Source organism: Zea mays, chromosome 5 (assembly GCF_902167145.1).
Source record: "Zea mays cultivar B73 chromosome 5, Zm-B73-REFERENCE-NAM-5.0, whole genome shotgun sequence".
NCBI classification, from domain to species: Eukaryota; Viridiplantae; Streptophyta; class Magnoliopsida; order Poales; family Poaceae; genus Zea; species Zea mays.
Genome location: NC_050100.1, coordinates 145111392 through 145130112, shown reverse-complemented (window position 1 = coordinate 145130112; position 18721 = coordinate 145111392). Strand labels below are relative to the sequence as shown.

Here is an 18721-nt window from a genome sequence, read left to right as displayed (position 1 = left end):
CGCACCCAGCGGTTTCGGTAAACCGACCGGTTTAACGCCGGTTTTTACCGGTTTTGTAAACCATGGGTGCGTCAGGAGCTCACCGAGAGGAGAGTGAGCACCACGTTTGCCGCGAGCGCGAGGGGACACCAACACGACGCGGATCATGACTCATATAGTCCGTGCGAGCCCATCTCACACGCACGCGTGGACGGACTCTTTCTGATTTTCCCGAGTCCCGGCGCGCGGAGATAACGTGGGCTAAAACTACCGGGCCAGCCTAATATCTTAACAATGTTGGGCCGACGGGAAAACGGATCGAGACGGACAAGTCTTTCGTCGCTGGCGGCCACCCTTCGTCTCCCTCTGCATTTCATCGCCGCCTAGTGTCTGCGTGCCTTCAAACCCTACCCCTACTTGCGTCGCGTCGTCCTACGTACGTGCACCCTCACCACCAAAAACCCATGGCACTTCCTCCTCCTCTCGTACGAAGGCGAGCGCCGTAGCTTTTAGGGAGCGTGTTCAGCGGCGCTGGTGTCTGTTGTCGTCGTCCCTGAGATCTAGCTTGGGCTGTCGAACTTGCCGCAGATACGGTCCTTCCATCACGACTATTTCGGCCGCACCTCAGTTGGTCGGTCGGACGCAGATCCCTTGCCACGTTCCATTTTAATCTGCAGCCCGTTGCAATGCATGTGAGGGTTTCCATTTATTAATGTTATTGCACAGTTTAGTGTTCAGGATTGGCAGAGTTGTGCTACCAGGATGGTTGGTTGCCTCATTGATAGATAGGATTTGTTGTGTTTACAGTTCGCCAGTTTCTGCTGCGCCTGCCAAACTTGTTGTTTCATTGGGTGCTGCTCAAAATTTGACATGCTAGGTAATTTCGGATGCCTATTTGATACACAGCTGTTGTGTCATGTCCTGATGCGTACCTGTTGTGGTGGCTTCTTTTGGTGCCATCGTGCCAACACATTTCATGTCAAGCTTTAAAGGTACTATCATTGTCTCGTTAATTCCTGCATCTTGTAGTATTTTTGTTTGCTCGTTGCTCATGTATTAAGGGCTATCAGGAGAGATTTGAGTTTTCCAAACTAGCCCTAAGAGCCTGATTAATTAGGTCTAAGTGCCAATTGCTAACTAACTTGTGTTGGAAATTTAGAACTTGGATAGTTTGTATGTGTAAATTCCTAGAAATATATTCAAAGATGCTTAACTTCCGTAACACAATTATGAATGTTCTATGCAACATGGTCTACAAAACATAACAAAATTAGGAGTGTTCAATGCATCACGTCCCGTAAAACGTAACAAAATTAGAAACATTGTATGCGACATGGTCTACAAAACATAACACAATTAGAAACATTCTATACATCATGCTCCCCAAAACCTAACAAAATTAGGAATATTTTGCAAAGCAGGGCCAGAAATACTACACAAATGTGTGGCCGTTGGTGACGATGTGATGTACACAACCTTGACACCATCCTTAACTAACTTTATCTCTTAATTGCATATTTGTGATGGTGTCATTCCTTGTTGTTAGTGTCAATATATTTAGGGTATTTTTAGTTTCATCTCATTGTGCGGATCGTTTTGTATTTAACTACAAGATTTTGGAGGCCATGTTTGAGGGTTCAGCAAAATATGTGGTGCAAACAACGTACTAGGCATGGTTTTAAAGGCGGCTAGGCAAAACTAGGCGCCCAGCCACCGCCTGAACGCCTAGGCGACTTAGGCGAGCGCTAGGCGATGCCTTACTAGCCAAACTGCAGCAGCCAACCAACATACATTCTATAAACATCCTGTATAACAAGGAAATAAAACCAAGCAACCAAACAACTCATAAACTATAAATCATCACAATAGTGGATCTGAAATGGCCACAAAGTAGTCTCTAAAGGAACAAAATATAAAGCAACATAATATCAAATCTGAAATAGCCACATAGATAGTTTCTAATGGCATAATTAATAGTAACTAGCTGTAGCTGCTAATGCAGCAAATATGCTAATGCAATCTAGCAATAGCTAGTCTCCCATGTCTCAAAAATCATCATCAAACTCTCCTGGGGTATTGGGTGCCTCCCCTTCACCATCATTGCCACCATTAGGTTCATCTTCACAATCTGTGATTTCTGCATCATCATGTGGATCATTTTCTTCATCTTTATCTTCCTCTTCAGCCTCTGACACATTTTGTGCAGTAACCGAATTTCTCCTTGAATACATATTATATGATCTTATTGGTAAGTTTCGGCCACGAAGTGTTTTTGATGCTCCAATGGCATTATCCACAAGGTATCATGTAAGGTCACACTCACACCCACGTCCACCTTCGTGGCCTACATGCAAAGAATCAGCCCACTCATTGTCCCAGTTGAAGTCCTCATGAACCAATGGATCAAAATTTTTCCCCTTCTTCTGGCGTAGGTTTTGGAACCTAGCTTTCATCTTTCGGTTATAGGAAGTGAAGACAATAGAATTGAACCTCTTATGCAACAAATGGTTTCTTTTTTGTATAGATCTACAAAATAGGAAAACACCTAATCACTAATTCCTGAAATATTGGTTACAAAAGTAGCCAAGTATGTAGATGTGAACTTGAGGAGGCACACATAATAACTTACAAATTCAAAGGTACTCCAATTGCGTTCACAACATGATGATGACACAAAGACTCACCAAACGCCTAACAAATCTCTGTAATTTAATAGCACGATCACCATACTAACGCCACCACTCAACTGCAAATAACAACACAATAATTTAGCAAGCCAAGAGCAACAGCTACTTGCTGGAATTACAAATTATATTAGCCCCACAACAGCAGCAGCTACTAGCAACAAGTATAAAAGCCACAAAACAACAACTAGTAGCACCTAACCAACTATTGCCAACTAGCAGGTACTAGCATCTACTAACAACAACAGCTACTAGTAGAGTAGCAGCCAAAAACAGCAGCTACTCTAGCAGCCACAAACAACAGACAACATCTAGTAAGTAGTAACAGCCACAAACACTTACGTGGGGTCATAGTTTGTAGGTTATCTTTGGCCATCTTATTTGAAAAAAGCTACTCCTCTAAGAAACTCATAATCCATTGCTTGAGAATTAATCTTGTCTCTAGTTTCCTCATCATCTACCATTCTTGCAAGCACATAAAAAAGCTCTTAGATGCCCAATAGTAGCATCATCATTTCTTATGAGAAGATGCAACTTTCCTGGGTTCAAATACATTGCAGCCCCATACAATAGGTGATCCATTTGTATCTCCCAACGTTGTTCAATTATAGTCACAATTTTCTTAAGTAAACTCCTTTTGCTTTGGACAACAAAGCTTTGATTGATCTTTTCCTTTTTCTGTTGCATGTATGACCTTTCTCACTAGCCAAGTTGTCCTATTCTTGTTCTGTATTTTTGTGCAATCCTATCTCCTCTATACAACCCTACTTGCAGAAATCAAGGGACAATTCTTGCTATTTTTGCTTTCTTCATGTTGTGTTTTGGGGTGAATTTGCTGGACTTGCTTTTATGTTCTCCATTTCTATCTTCGAAATCAAAACATTGTTATGTCAGTTCTACTAGGTTTCGCTATCCCTAATTCTTTCCATCCTTTTGAGGGTATCAATGTGATTGGGTTGTTAATGGTGCATAATATTATCATTTGGAAGTACCATGTCAATTGTTTGATTATGAAATATAATATATTGGATATTTGGGTGGGCTGTATTTGCATTTTACTCTACATATTAAGAAATGCATGGGGTGTCAAGAATCTTTTACAAATGTGTAGCAAATAGAAAATTATTGGTCATGCGAGAAGATGTTGTATCTCATGTATATTGTTTATCTTTTGTCTCCTGAGTATCACTATCCAACCAACTTATCTCTTTGGTGGTCAATAAACGGCAAATATATCATCTCCCTTTTTGTCACATGTATGTCATTTCTCACTAGCCGAGCTATCCTATTCCAATTCTATATTTTTCTGACTATTCTACCCCAGGTCTAGTTGCACAGTGCAAGGGGAAATACCATTAAGACATTTCTATATACCTCTCGCTCTTTCTATCTTAGAATCATACAACACATATAATAGATTAAGTACTCAAAGAATTGAACTACATAAATATGATTGTACTTTTTAAAAATCAAAAGATTGCACCTTCTGAGTACACATCACAAATTCCCTTTTTATAAGTGAACTACACAACTATGGTTGTACTTTAAAAAAAGCCAAAAGGATGGACCTTCTAAGTACACATCACCAATTCCCTTTCTATATAAAATAAAATAGGTCCCACCGGGATTCGAACCCAGGTTGCCAGATTCAAAGTCTGGAGTGATAACTACTACACCATGGAACCATTTTATGTAAGTTATTCCTAGATAATATATTTATTATAACTTATCTCCATAGCACTGTCTCATTTTTTCTATGTTATTTCTACCATTACAAATAGTTGTGTTAGAATTTATTTATTTTCTATATACTAACTAATGCAACTTGCTCCTTTACTAAGTGGTGTCTACATAATGAATTCAATGGAAGGGAAATTTGATTCCGGTTGAATTTTGTGTATTTTGAATCAATCATTTCTATTTAGGTATTTGGCCTATTGTGTTTTGGTGAGATTATTTTGGGCTTGCGTTTATGTACACATTTTTAGTAGGGAAATCAAGACATAGTTAAGTCAGTGCTATTGGATTATACTATGCTTCATTCTTTTAAGCTTTCAAGTGCATTATGATTATAAGGTTGTTTATGACACACCATATAGGCAACTCGACGTACTATATCAATCTCTGATTAAGAAATATAGTATATTTGCTTTGGTAGGCTATATTTGCAAAATATCCCATATATTAAGGAATGTGTTGTATTAAGCTTCTTTTACAAATTTGTAGCAAGTAGAAAACTAGTTGCATTGGCATGTGGACATACCTCTCCTCCATATATTGAGTATCATAAGCCAACTTGCATATTTGTTGGGTGGCCAACAAAAAACCAAATTTGTCATCTCCCTTTTTCTGTTGCATGTATGACCTTTCTCACTAGCCAAGTTCTCCTATTCATGTTCTGTATTTTTGTGCAATCCTATCTCCTCTATCCAAGCCTAGTAGCAGAAAAGCAAGGGACAATTCTTACTATTTTGGCTTTCTGGATGTTGTGTTTTGGGGTGAATTTGTTGGACTAGCATTTATGTTCACCTGTTTTATCATGGAAATCAAAACATTGTTATGTCAGTGCAACTAAGTTTCATTATCCCTAATTCTTTCTCTCCTTTTGAGTGTATCATGGTGATAAGGTTGTTAATGATGCATAATATTATCAACTGGAAGTACCATGCTAATTGTTTGATTATGAAATATAATATCTTGGATACTTGGGTGGGCTGTATTTGCAAAATGTTGTGTATATTAAGAAATGTATGGCGTGTTAAGAATCTGTTACAAATGTGTAGCAAATAGAAAAATAGTTGCTTTGGACATGCAAGAAGATGTTGTCTCTCTCATGTATATTTCTTATCTTTTGTCACTTGAGTATCACTAGCCAACCAAGTTATCTCTTTGTTGGTTAGTAAACACCAAATTTATCATCTCCTTTTTTTCAAAGAAGGAGGTAAACCTATTGGCAAGAAAGGCATAAAGAGTTGTTCTTTGTGTGGATCTCATTGTTTATTTACTCTTGTATTTCTCACCATCCACACTTAGTTTATCCTCCGCGTTCCCTTTCTAAAGGAATCTCTCATTGTGTTTTCTCGTTGTTTGAAGCCTTGATCTACTCTTGCAGTTGGACTGGTTCAGAGTGGTTAAACTCGCCTCTATCGAGTTGAACTAGCATGCAACAGTCGAACTGTTGATTTGACATTATTTTGAAGTTTGTGGTGATAATTTTTAGGTTTAGCCTATTCACCCCCTCTAGGCCACTTTCAGAAGGACCTCAATCTCTTGCTCACCACAGTAGATTGGGTAAACACTACTTTTGTGCACATTGTTTTCAAACCTGAGGCCTCACCAAACAAATGCAGGATGCCAAGAACCACCTAGATGTCACTTCCTTAGGATGGAGGAAGAGCAAAACATCATCTGCATATATAAAGGGAGATTCTATGCTGTAACATTCTCGTAGATAAGGAGTGCAGCAGCCCCTCCTCTTCAGCTTGGAAATCATGCCACCGAGGACATCCATAACCAATATAAAGAGCATAGGAGACAAAGGACCCCCCTTCCTTAACCCCTTTTATGATGGATGATCTTTCCTGACACTCCATTCAAGAGGACCATAATGGAAGAAGAGCCCAACGGACCACTAATAATATCACGCCATATTTGCCCAACGCCTAACACATGCATCACTTTCAACAAGAATGACCATGAAACCGAATCAAAGGCCTTTGTGATATCTAACTTAAGCAACATTCTTGGTCTTTTTGTTGATAGAGCAAACAAGTTGTTTGTTGAACAAGCATGAAATTATCTTGAATACACCGACCCTTGATGAAAGTACTTTGCTTTAAGGAGACCATAGACTGCAATTTTCTGGACCCGTTGGCTAAAATTTTGGTGATCAACTTGGCAAAGCTATGGACTAAACTGATAGGACAAAAATCCTTAACCTCCCCCGCTCCTTCCTTTTTAGGAATAAGGGTCACTTAGGCTGTGTTCAGACGACCAAAGTTATCAAATTTTCTGCTCCAAACTGTTGAAATAGCTGCCAAAACCTCATCCTTGATAATAGACCAACACACCTTATAAAAGAGGCCAGTGAAACCATTCGACCCAAGAGCTTTATCGGATGGCAGTCCCTTAATTCCCTCCCAAATCTCATGCTTTTTAAAAGGAGAGTCCAAAGTAGCAAGATCATGGGCCTGAATCCCTAGAACATCAACATTAATGGTAGTAGATCTGTCCAAACAACAACCCAACAACGAAGAGTAGTACTCATGCACGAGTGTCTAGAAATCCTTCCGATCTCGGCCAATATGATTCAAAGTGAAATCTTCTTTTACTAGGGACAATATCATTTAAACAAAAAATGAGTGGGTAGTGATCTGAGTCATATGTGGCAGCACTCTACAACAAAAGCATTTGGGTTAAGCCCTTCCCAATCAATGGAGCATAGAACTCTGTCAAGCTTAACAAGAGTGGGAGAGTCTTGCAAATTGGACCATGTAAATTTTCTTCCATGCAGGGGAGATCAATAAGACCTAAATCATTCACCAACTTCCGAAATCGACCCATCAAAGCTCTATTTAGATTGTTATTGCTCTTGTCCTCATCATTAAGAATGAGATTGAAATCCTCAACAATTACCCATGGACTAGGGCAGTTTCTTTAATTGTCCTCAATTCTTGTAGGAAGGAAAAGTTTATAAACAAAACTTTGGGGCCCATAGACACATGTTAACCACCAGAACTGCCCAATATTTTGCTTTAATTGGGCAGTTACATTGTAAGAATCCACTCTAGTTGCCCGAGAAACATTAATATGACGTCTCCAAGCAAACAAGAAACCTCCCCTTGCCCCATCAGACAGAAGAATCAGTGACTGCTCAAACTCAAACCCCAACATCGATAGCAATGTTCTTTTAGGAGAACTTGGGACCAAAAGCAACCTAGATATCTGCTTGGATAACTTCTTGAAGAACAAATCCTGCATTGAGGCCAGATTTGGCTCACTCGACAAGTTTCTTGTTGAACAAACATTCTTCATTGTTCCAGAATTAGGATTAACATCTTGACTCATATCAGTCTTAGAGTGGATGAAGGTGAGAGGGGTGGGGACAAGGGTAATCTGATTAACAGCCACCAAAAGGGACCTCTTGTCCTCCCCCCTTCTATCAGAAGCCTCAACATCTATTGTCTCCAACTCCTGAGTTTGATCATTCGCCTTAAGCCATCTTCTAGAGCAAACCAGAAGATTACCCACATCCTTTTTTTCCTGTATCATTGATGGATATAGCTGCAGGGTTGTCATCTTGGATCTGCAGACCACCTTCCCCTTCCTCCACAACCACAGAAACACTGCCATTTCCCCTAGATCAGATTCATCAGTCACAACACCAGAATTCTATCTCCCATCTCTCATATCATCTGAACAATTATTTGACTAGCCAACACCATCATCCCTAAGACCTACTCGGTCATGAACTAAACGACGAGCAGACCCCTGGGCACTATCACGTAGCCCACGTTCAGTCCCCTAAGAATGAGAGATCAGACGTCTGCTTTGCGAAGATTGATCATCCTCCTCAGATTCCATAGATAGAGAAATAGGTGAAAGTCGACTAAAGGGGCGGGGGGCGGGGGGGGGGGGGGGGGGGGGGGGTGAACAGGCGAAACCTGTAAATTATAAACTTTGAACACGAACTTCACCTGGGGTTAGGATTAGAAACAAACTATAATGAATACAGAGTGCGGAAGAAAGTTCTTTTTGCAATAAGTTGCTCAATCAATGCAGATAACTTTGGGAGCAAACTCAAAAGATTTTGAGCAACAGAACTTTAGAGAGAGGGGAGAGGAAGAACCAAATAGTAGAGTAATGATCAACACAAATGAACACGACGATTTGTTTCCCGAGGTTGGGTTCCAATGAACCTACTCCCCGTTGAGGAGGCCACGGAGGCCAGGTCTTTTTCAACCCTTTCCCTCTCTCAGTCGATCACTTAGACCAGTTGAGTGCTTCTTTTTAATCTCAAGGATCACTAAGACCCTGCAAGGATCACCACACAGTTAGGTGTCTCTTGCTAGCTTTACAAGTCACTTAGAGAGTTTAGAAGGAGATGAAGAAAGCACGACCAAGCAACAAGAGCAATAAATGAAACATGAATCACGCTCTCTCAAGTCACTAACCATTAATGATCACTTGTCTTAATGTGGCACTTGAGGAGATTGGAAGCTTTGAATGTGTATTGGAATTGATTCTTTGCTCTTGTATTGAATGTGTGAGAGTGGAAGGCTTGAATGTACTGAATGGAGGTGGTTGGGGTTGTATTTATAGCCCCAACCCCATTTCTAGCCGTTGGACAAAAAACAACAGCTTTCTGTCGATGGGCACACCAGATAGTCCGGTGCACATCGGACAGGCACTGTTTATTGTTTGGTGCCCTGCCACGTCAGCCGACCGTTGGGGTACGTAGCAGTCGATCGTTGGATCCGACCGCTACCCAGATTGTCCGATGCACACCGGACAATCCAGTGCCCTGGCCATTTCTGACCTTCTGACCGTTTCTGACTCCGGTGTCAGTCGACCGTTGGCCCCCTACGGTGAAGTCAACTGTTGGCCGTGGGCTCACTGGACAGTCCGGTGCACACCGGACAGTTCGGTGAATTATAACCGCAGAGCGATGAGTTTTTCCCTAGAGCAGCCTGTTCATCGGGCGCGCCAGCCTGGACACCGTGCAAGTTTGAGTCGCCTGAGCCAAACTTCTTCGATCCGATTTCTCTCGATTTGACAAGGTTCCTAGCACTTAGAAGAATATGTTAGTACCAAAACAATTTACTAAGGCTCAAAGTCATACCTTGCTTTTCCATTTGCATCTCTTTGATACTTATCACAAAACAATATGTGTTGAGCATCTAATCACCAAAACATTTATAGAAATGGCCCAAGGGCACATTTCCTTTTTAATAGGAATAGAGCCATCCTGCTAGAGAGTGATCGAAATCGCAATTTCTACTGAATAAACCAACACTCTTTTTCCTGCGGGATCACTCTCAACTTCAAAAGGAAGTTTGACGATCCATAATTATTTAGATGAAGGGATAGTAGAAGGATCCAAACACCAAGCGGAATAGCAAAAAACCGCCACATCCTTCAAATTCAAAGTATTATGGTGGACTTGGTGGACCCAAGCAAAAGGGTTTAGCAAATGATCCACTATGCTTGTTTCCCAAACATGAATAGGGATTCCTTGGATCTCAACGTTGATCATCACATGAAGTAGGGAACCCCTAGACTCCATGAGACAAGATCACTTCTTGCAAACCACAGTGAACGACCCTACTATGAGAATAGACCATCTACCAGTCAATTCCTCTACCAAAGCTCGGGTAGGGAGGAAAAGGAGATAATTTGACATTCAGGCGTGTCGCAACACCAAAGAGCTCTCTTCAACCTCCAGTCTCGTGGCCAACAACTCAACGATCTCGAGGCTAGTACCAAAGCCCAGTCACTAATAATTGTCACTGTCACCATAATCGCATTTTGAAGATCATCCTCCGCTCTCATCATTGGGTGGATCCACCCCAAGATGCAAGGCGGTACATGGTGTATTGGGGCAACTACTGCATCATGGGCCTCCATGCAATCCTGGCGTTCCAAGGATGAAGGAACGAGATCACCCTTAGGCTTTGCTCTAGAACGTCGCTTCCTAACCTGCTTTCTCTTGGAACTAACACCATCATGCTTAAGAATATTGGGATTACCTCCAACAGCATCACTCTCGCTAGCTTGTGAAGGACAATCACCCGAAGCGCCATCACCCGAGGATTGATGATGGGTAATGTGCCTGCAAATCTGATCTTTACTGATGGTCATCCGCTTCTCTTAGACAGACCGAATGGCTGCCTGGGTGATTCTCCTCTAGACCGAAGCTCTTGCCTCAGGTCGAGAACTACCACCCCAATTGTTGTCACTGACTGAGTTGTCTGCCGGTAGTTTGACCCTCCTCCAGACTAAGAATCCACACACACGGAGTGACACAGCAGTAGTGATTCTCTGCCATACTAAATCTTTAGTCTTCACATAATTATAGGAGAGATGTCCTGGGCCATGGTAGCGGAAGCATCTAGTCTTCTTCAGGCACCGAAAGGCAAAATGACCCTAGGAGAGGAAGTTAAAGCATCTTCCGATGAGATCAAACAACACAACATGTCTCTATCGATCCCAATTCAGATGTTTTCTCTTCGAATGCCTAAATTCTACCAATTTCCAACCATGGTCTTCTAGGCATGCTTTTCTTGGTTCCGTCGGACCAGTCCCCTGCTCCAGACCGCACGTCCTCTTTGTTGACTTCCTCTACTCTTGATCGCAACACGCCAACGACATCACCATCTGTTCTAGAACGTGAACCACGTCCTTAGCTACAACAGGAAGATGTCCGTCCATCCCAAAAGACACCATGTCGCGGTAAAGCCTTTAGAGGTTCTTCGAGGAGGGACGTCCAAACCTTCCTCCGACAAGGAGTCCTGCCACCCTTCTACCCACGAGCGGCCGCACGAGGCATGTTTGGTAAAGGTTGGAGAGGGATTGGTTGACACTGGCGTCGAAGAAGATGGTCGGGGATGGAAGGGAGGTTGATTGTGGCCATCGAGGCCTATGGCGGCGCTGACGTGGGGGTGGAAGGCAAGACGACGGGAGGGCAAACACCAGCGAGGAGGGGAAACACCATCACTGGGCTATTGATAAAGTTGTTGGTGCAACTTAGAATGTGTGATGTGTTAAGCTTGTTTTACAAATTTTTAGCAAACAGAAAATTAGATGCATTAGTCATGTGGAAATACCACTCCTCCGCATATTAAGTATCACAAGCTAATTTGTTCATCTGTTGGGTGGACAATAAGACAACTTGTTCATCTGCATGTATGACCTTTCTCACTAGCCAAGTTGTCCTATTCTTGTTTTGTATTTTTGTGCAACCCTATCTCCTCTACCCAACCCTAGTTACAGAAAGCAGGGACAATTCTTTATATTTTTGCTTTCTGATGTTATGTTTTGGGGTGAATTTGTTGGACTTGCGTTTATGTTCAACATTTTTATCATGGAAATAAAAAATATTCTGTCAGTGCTACTAAGTTTCACTATCCCTAATTCTTTCTATTTTTGCTTTCTGAGCGTATTAGTGTGATAGGGTTGTTAATGACACGCAATATTATCAATTGGAAGTACCATATCAATTGTTTGATTATGAAATTTAGTATCTTGGATACTTGGGTGGATTGTATTTGCAAAAATACTCTGTATATTTAGTAATGCATGTCGTGTCATGGATCTTATACAAATATGTAGCAAATAGAAAATTAGTTGCATTGGTCATGTGAGAAGATGTTGTCTCTATCATATACATTGCTTATCTTTTGTATCTTGAGTATCACTATCCAACCAACTTATCTTTTTGGTGGTCAGTAAACACCAAATTTACCATCTCCCTTTTTGTCACATGTATGTCATATCTCACTAGCCAAGTTGTTCTATTCCTATTCCATATTTTTCTGACTATTCTACCCAAGTCTAGTATTAATACATTCCTATGTACCTCTCAATCCTATCTTAGAATCATATTACACATAAAATACTAAATACTCAGAGAAGTGAACTACAAAAATATGATTGTACTTTTTAAAAATCAAAAGGTTGAACCTTCTGAGTACTCATCACCTCCTTTTCTATAAGTCAACTACAAAACAAGATTGTACCTTTTAAAAATCAAAAGGTTGGACCATTTGATTACACATCAACAATTCCCTTTCTATAAAAAAATAGAAAGGTCCCATCGGGATTCGAACCCAAGTTGCCAGATTCAAAGTCTACAGTGCTAACCACTATACCATGGAACCAATTTATGTATGTTATTCCCAAATAATATATTTATCTTAGCGTATCTCCATAGAACTATTTCAATTTTTCTATGGTTCTGCTACAATTTTTAAAAATTGTGTTAGATTTGATCTACTTTTTATATATTAAATGATTTGCTCCTTTACTAACTGGTGTCTACGAAATGAATTCAATGGAAGGGAAATTTAATTGAACTTTAATTTTGTGTATTTTGAATCAATCATTGCTATTTATGCATTCAGACTGTTGTGTTTTGGTGTGATTTTTTTGGGGCTTGCATTATGTTCACCTTTTTAGAAAGGAAATCAAGACATAGTTATGTCAGTGCTATTGGATTTCACGATGCTTCATTCTTTTTTTGCTTCTGAGTTCATTATGAATTTAAGGTTGTTAATGACGCACCATATAGTCAACTTGAAGTACCAAATCAATGGTCTGATTAAGAAATATCATATATTTTATTTGGCAGACTGTATTTGTGATATACTCCCTATATTATGGAATGTGTGATGTGTTAAGATTCTTTGACAGATTTGTAGCAAATAGAAAACTAGTTGCATTGGTTATGTGGAAATACCACTCCTCATAATGAGTATCACAATCCAACTTGGTTATCTGTTGCTTGGCCAACAAAAACCAAATTTGTCATCTCCCTTTTTCTATTGCGTGTATGATCTTTCTCACTAGCCAACTTGTCCTATTTTTGTTATGTATTTTTTATGCAATCCTATCTCTTCTACCCAACCGTAGTTGCAAAAGTCAAGGGACAATTCTTGGTATTTTTGCTTTCTAGATGCTGTGTTTTTGGGTGAATTTTGTTGGACTTGCGTTTATGTTCACCATTTTATCATGGAAATCAAAACATTATTATGTCAGTGCTACTATGTTTAACTATCCATAATTCCTTTCCTCCTTTTGAGTGTATCAGTTTGACAGGGTTGTTAATGACACATGATATTATCAACTAGAAGTACCATATCCATTGTTTGATAATGAAATAGGGTACCTTGGATACTTGGGTGGGCAGTATTTGCAAAATACTACATGTATTAAGAAATGCATGGCGTGTCAAGAATCTTATACAAATGTGTAGCAAATAGAAAATTAGTTGCATTGGTCATGTGAGATGTTGTCTCTCTAATGTACATTACTTATCTTTTGTCTCTTCAGTATCACTATCCAACCAATTTATCTCTATGGTGGTCACTAAACACCAAAATTATCTTCTCCTTTTTTGTCACTTGTATGTCATTTCTCACTGGCCAAGTTGTCCTATTCCTATTCAATATTTTTCTGACTATTCTACCCAAGTCTAGTTGCACACTACAAGGGGCAATAGCATTAAGACATTCCTATGTACCTCTCACTCCTATCTTAGAATCATACAACACATAACATATTAAATAAGCGAACTACAAAAATGTGATTGTACTTTTAAAAATAAAAAGGTTGGACCATCTGAGTACACATCACCAATTACGTTTCTATAAGTCAACTACAAAAATAAGATTGTACTTTTCAAAAATCAAAAGGTTGGACCATTTGATTACACATCACCAATTCCCTTTCTATAAAAACTAAAAGTAGGTCCCACCGGGATTCGAACCCAGGTTGCTAGATTCAAAGTCTAGAGTGATAACCACTACACCATGGAACCAATTTATGTATGTTATTCCTAGATAATATATTTATCTTAGCTTATCTCCATAGCACTATTTCAATTTTTCTATGGTTCCGCTCAATTTTCAAAAGTTGTGTTAGAATTGATCTAATTTTTATATATTAAATGATGCATCTTGCTCCTTTACTAAGTGGTGTCTACGAAATGATTTCAATGGAAGGGAAATTTAATTCCAATTTATTTTTTTGTATTTTGAATCAATCATTGCTATTTAGGCATTCAGACTATTGTGTTTTGTTGTGATTTTTTGGGCTTGCATTTATGTTCACCTTTTAGCAAGGAAATCAAGACATAGTTATGTAAGTGCTATTAGGTTCACTATGCTTCTTTCTTTTTTGCTTGTTAGTTCATTATGATTATAAGGTTGTTAATGACACAACATATAGTCAATTTGAAGTACCAAATCCATGGTTTGATTAAGAAATATCATATATTTGCTTTGCTAAGCTGTATTTGCGGTATACTCCCTATATTAAGGAATATGTGATGTGTTAAGATTCACTAGAAAACAAGTTGCATTGGTCATGTGGAAATACCACTCATATTGAGTATCACAATCCAATTTGCTTATCTTTTGCTTGGCCAACAAAAACAAAATTTGTCATCTCCCTTTTTCTATTGCATGTATGATCTTTCAAACTAGGCAAGTTGTCCTATTTTTGTTATGTATTTTTTGTGCAATCCTATCTCCTCTACCCAACCGTAGTTGCAAAAGGCAAGGGATAATTCTTGCTAGTTTTACTTTCTAGATGTGTTTTTGGGTGAATTTGTTGGACTTGCGTTTATGTTCACCATTTTTATCATGGAAATCAAAACAATATTATGTCAGCGCTACTAAGTTTAATTATCCATAATATTTTCCTCCTTTTGAGTGTATCAGTGTGATAGGGTTGTCAATGACACACAATATTATCAATTGGAAGTACCATATCAATTGTTTGATTATGAAATATGGTATCTTGGATACTTGGGTTGGTTATATTTGCAAAATACTCTGCGTATTAAGAAATATATGGCATGTCAAGAATCTTATACAAATGTGTAGAAAATAGAAAATTAGTTTCATATTGGTCATGTGAGAAGATGTTGTCTCTCTCATGTACATTGCTTATCTTTTGTCTCTTGAGCATCACTATCCAACCAACTTATCTCTTTGGTGGTCACTAAACACCAAAATTATCTTCTCCTTTTTTGTCACTTGTATGTCATTTCTCACTGGCCAAGTTGTCCTATTCCTATTCAATATTTTTCTGACTATTCTACCCAAGTCTAGTTGCACACTACAAGGGGCAATAGCAATAAGATATTCCTATGTACCTATCACTCCTATCTTAGAATCATACAACACATAAATTATTAAATAAGTGAACTACAAAATTATGATTGTACTTTTAAAAATAAAAAGGTTGGACCATCTAGATACACATCACCAATTACTTTTCTATATGTCAACTACAGAAATAAGTTTGTAGTTTTTAAAAATCAAAAGGTTGGACCACTTGATACATCACCAATTACCTTTCTATAAAAAATAAAAGTAGGTCCCACCGGGATTCGAACCCAGGTTGCCAGATTCAAAGTCTGGAGTGATAACCACTACACCATGGAACCAATCTTTGTATGTTATTCCTAGATAATATATTTATCATTGCTTATCTCCATAGCACTATTTCAGTTTTTTCTATGGTTTTGCTACCATTCCAAAATAGTTCTGTTAGAATTGATCTACTTTTTTACATATTAAATGATGCACCTTGCTCCTTTACTAAGTGGTGTTTACGAAATGAATTCAATGGAACAGAAATTTGATTCCAATTTAATTTGTGTATTTTGAATCAATCATTGCTATTTATGCATTAAGACTGTTGTGTTTTGGTGTGAATTTTTTGGGCTTGCATTTATGTTCACCTTTTAGCAAGGAAGTCAGGACATAATTATGTTAGTGCTATTGCATTTAATTATGCTACATTCTATTTTTGCTTCTGAGTTCATTATGATTATAAGGTTGTTAATGACACACCATATAGTCAACTCAAAGTACGATATCAATGGTTTGATTAAGAAATATCGTATATTTGCTTTGGCAGGTTGTATTTGCGATATAATCCCTATATTAAGGAATGTATGTTGTGTTAAGCTTCTTTTACAAATTTGTAGCAAATAGAAAACTAGTTGCGTTGGTCATGTGTAAATACCACTCATATTGAGTATCACAATCCAACTTGTTCATCTATGGGGTGGACAAAGAAACCAAATTTGTCATCTCCCTTTTTTTATTGCATGTATGATCTTTCTCAGTAGCCAAGTTGTCCTATTTTTGTCATGTATTTTTTGTGCAATCCTACTCCTCTACCGAACCCTAGTTGCAGAAAGAAAGGAACAATTGTTGCTATTTTAGATGTTATGTTTGTACTACAAAAACATTTTAAATGTTATTTTTTGTGCAATCCTATTCTTATGATATTACTACAAAAATAAGATTGTACTTTTTTAAAAAAAAGGTTGGACCTTCTAAGTACAAATCACCAATTCCTTTTCTATAAGTCAACTATAGAAATAAGATTGTAGTTTTTAAAAATAAAAAAGTGGACCATTTAATTATACATCACCAATTTCCTTTCTATAAAGCGCAAAAGTAGGTCCTCACCGGGATTCGAACCCAAGTTGCTAGATTCAAAGTCTGGAGTGGTAACCACTACACCATGGAATCAATTTTTTGTATGTTATTTCTAGATAATATATTTATCATAGCTTATCTCCAATGCACTATTTCAGTTTTTTCTATGGTTTTGCTACCATTCCAAAATAGTTGTGTTAAAATTGATCTACTTTTTATATATTAAATGATGCACCTTGCTCCTTTACTAAGTGGGGGTATCTACGAAATGAATTCAATGGAAGGGAAATTTGATTTGAATTTATGTTTTTGTATTTTGAATCAATCATTGCTATTTATGCATTCAGACTAATGTGTTTTGGTGTGAATTTTTTTGGCTTGCATTTATGTTCACCTTTTTAGCCGGGAAATTAAGACATAGTTATGTCAGTGCTATTGGATTTCACTATGCTTCATTCTTTTTTTTGCTTTTGAGTTCATTATGATTATAAGGTTGTTAATGACGCACCATATAATCAAATCAAAGTACCATATCAATGGTCTGATTAAGAAATATAGTATATTTATTTTGATGGGTTGTATTTGCGATATAATCGCTATATTAAGGGATGTGTGATGTGTTAAGCTTCTTTTGAAAATTTGTAGCAAATAGAAAATTGGTTGCATTAGTCATGGGGAAATACCTCTTGTTGGTGGTCTTCTTCTCCGCCGAAGGTCCTCAAGACAAAGACACCATCGGCAAAGTGATTCTGAATCTCGTCTGAAGGTTCTTATTTTTCTCTGTCGAAGGTCCTCAAGGCGAAGATCTCGTCTAGAAGCAACGATGGCAAGTGCCAAAGTTGTCACCAGCTTCGGCTCAAACCAAACCGAGGAGGAAAAGACTAGTTAGTCCCTAGTGATTTATGTTATGATTATGAACAAATGTTAAAGGTTATAAATGTACTTTTACCCGGGCTGCGTCCCGTGCCTATAAATAGGTGAACAGTATCCCCGTACTATTCACGCTGGATTGTAATCACTCTCGCGTCAGCACCTTCGAACAAGCCGAAGGTATAAATGTAATACAAAACATGTTCTTGTTCATATGTACATTATGAAATACGAATGTGAATGAGCTAATGAATTACATTCATTTTTTTTATGTATTCTCATTCTTGTATTAAATGATGAGGGCAAGTCCTTCATGACCTTTGTCTGAAGATCATTATATCCGAGAGGAGATAATGTTTCGGAGGACGAAGGTCCTTAATTCTTAACAATTGTGTTGCCTTGTTCTTGATCCACAACATTCGAGAATAAGTGACCAACACCTCTCCTCCTCATATTGAGTATCACAATCCAACTTGCTTATCTGTTGCATGGCCAACAAAAACCAAATTTTTCATCTCACTTTTTCTATTGCATGTATGATCTTTCTCACAAGCCAAGTTGTCATATTGTTGTTCTATAGTTTTTGTGCAATTCTATCTCCTCTGCCCAACCCTAGTTGTAGAAAGAAAGCGTCAATTGTTGCTATTTTTGCTTTCAACATGTTGTGTTTTGGGGTGAATTTGTTGGACTTGTGTTTATGTTCACCATTTTTATCATGGTAATCAAAACATTGTTATTTCAGTGCTACTAGGTTTCACTAGCTCTAGATCTTTGCATCCTTTTGAGTGTATCATGGTGATTGGTTTGTTAATGACACACAATATTATCAATTGGAAGTACCATATCAATTGTTTGATTATGAAATATGGTATATTGAATACTTGGGTGGATTGTATTTGCAAAATATTCTAGATATTAATAAATGCATGGCATGTGAATAATCTTATATAAACGTGTAGCAAATAGAAATTATTTGCATTGGTCATGTAAGAAAATGTTGCCTCTCTCATG

At 38.4% G+C, this 18721-nt stretch overlaps 3 non-coding genes across 3 annotated transcripts; all 3 read right to left on the bottom strand.

The window, feature by feature from the left end:
* Window positions 1–4276: 4276 nt before the first annotated feature.
* On the bottom strand, window positions 4277–4348 carry TRNAQ-UUG (transfer RNA glutamine (anticodon UUG)). The gene has a single exon. It is a non-coding gene; the product is annotated as a tRNA-Gln (tRNA).
* A 9779-nt stretch (window positions 4349–14127) lies between these two features.
* On the bottom strand, window positions 14128–14199 carry TRNAQ-UUG (transfer RNA glutamine (anticodon UUG)). The gene has a single exon. It is a non-coding gene; the product is annotated as a tRNA-Gln (tRNA).
* Window positions 14200–15762: 1563 nt separating this feature from the next.
* On the bottom strand, window positions 15763–15834 carry TRNAQ-UUG (transfer RNA glutamine (anticodon UUG)). The gene has a single exon. It is a non-coding gene; the product is annotated as a tRNA-Gln (tRNA).
* Between the last annotated feature and the right edge of the window lie 2887 nt (window positions 15835–18721).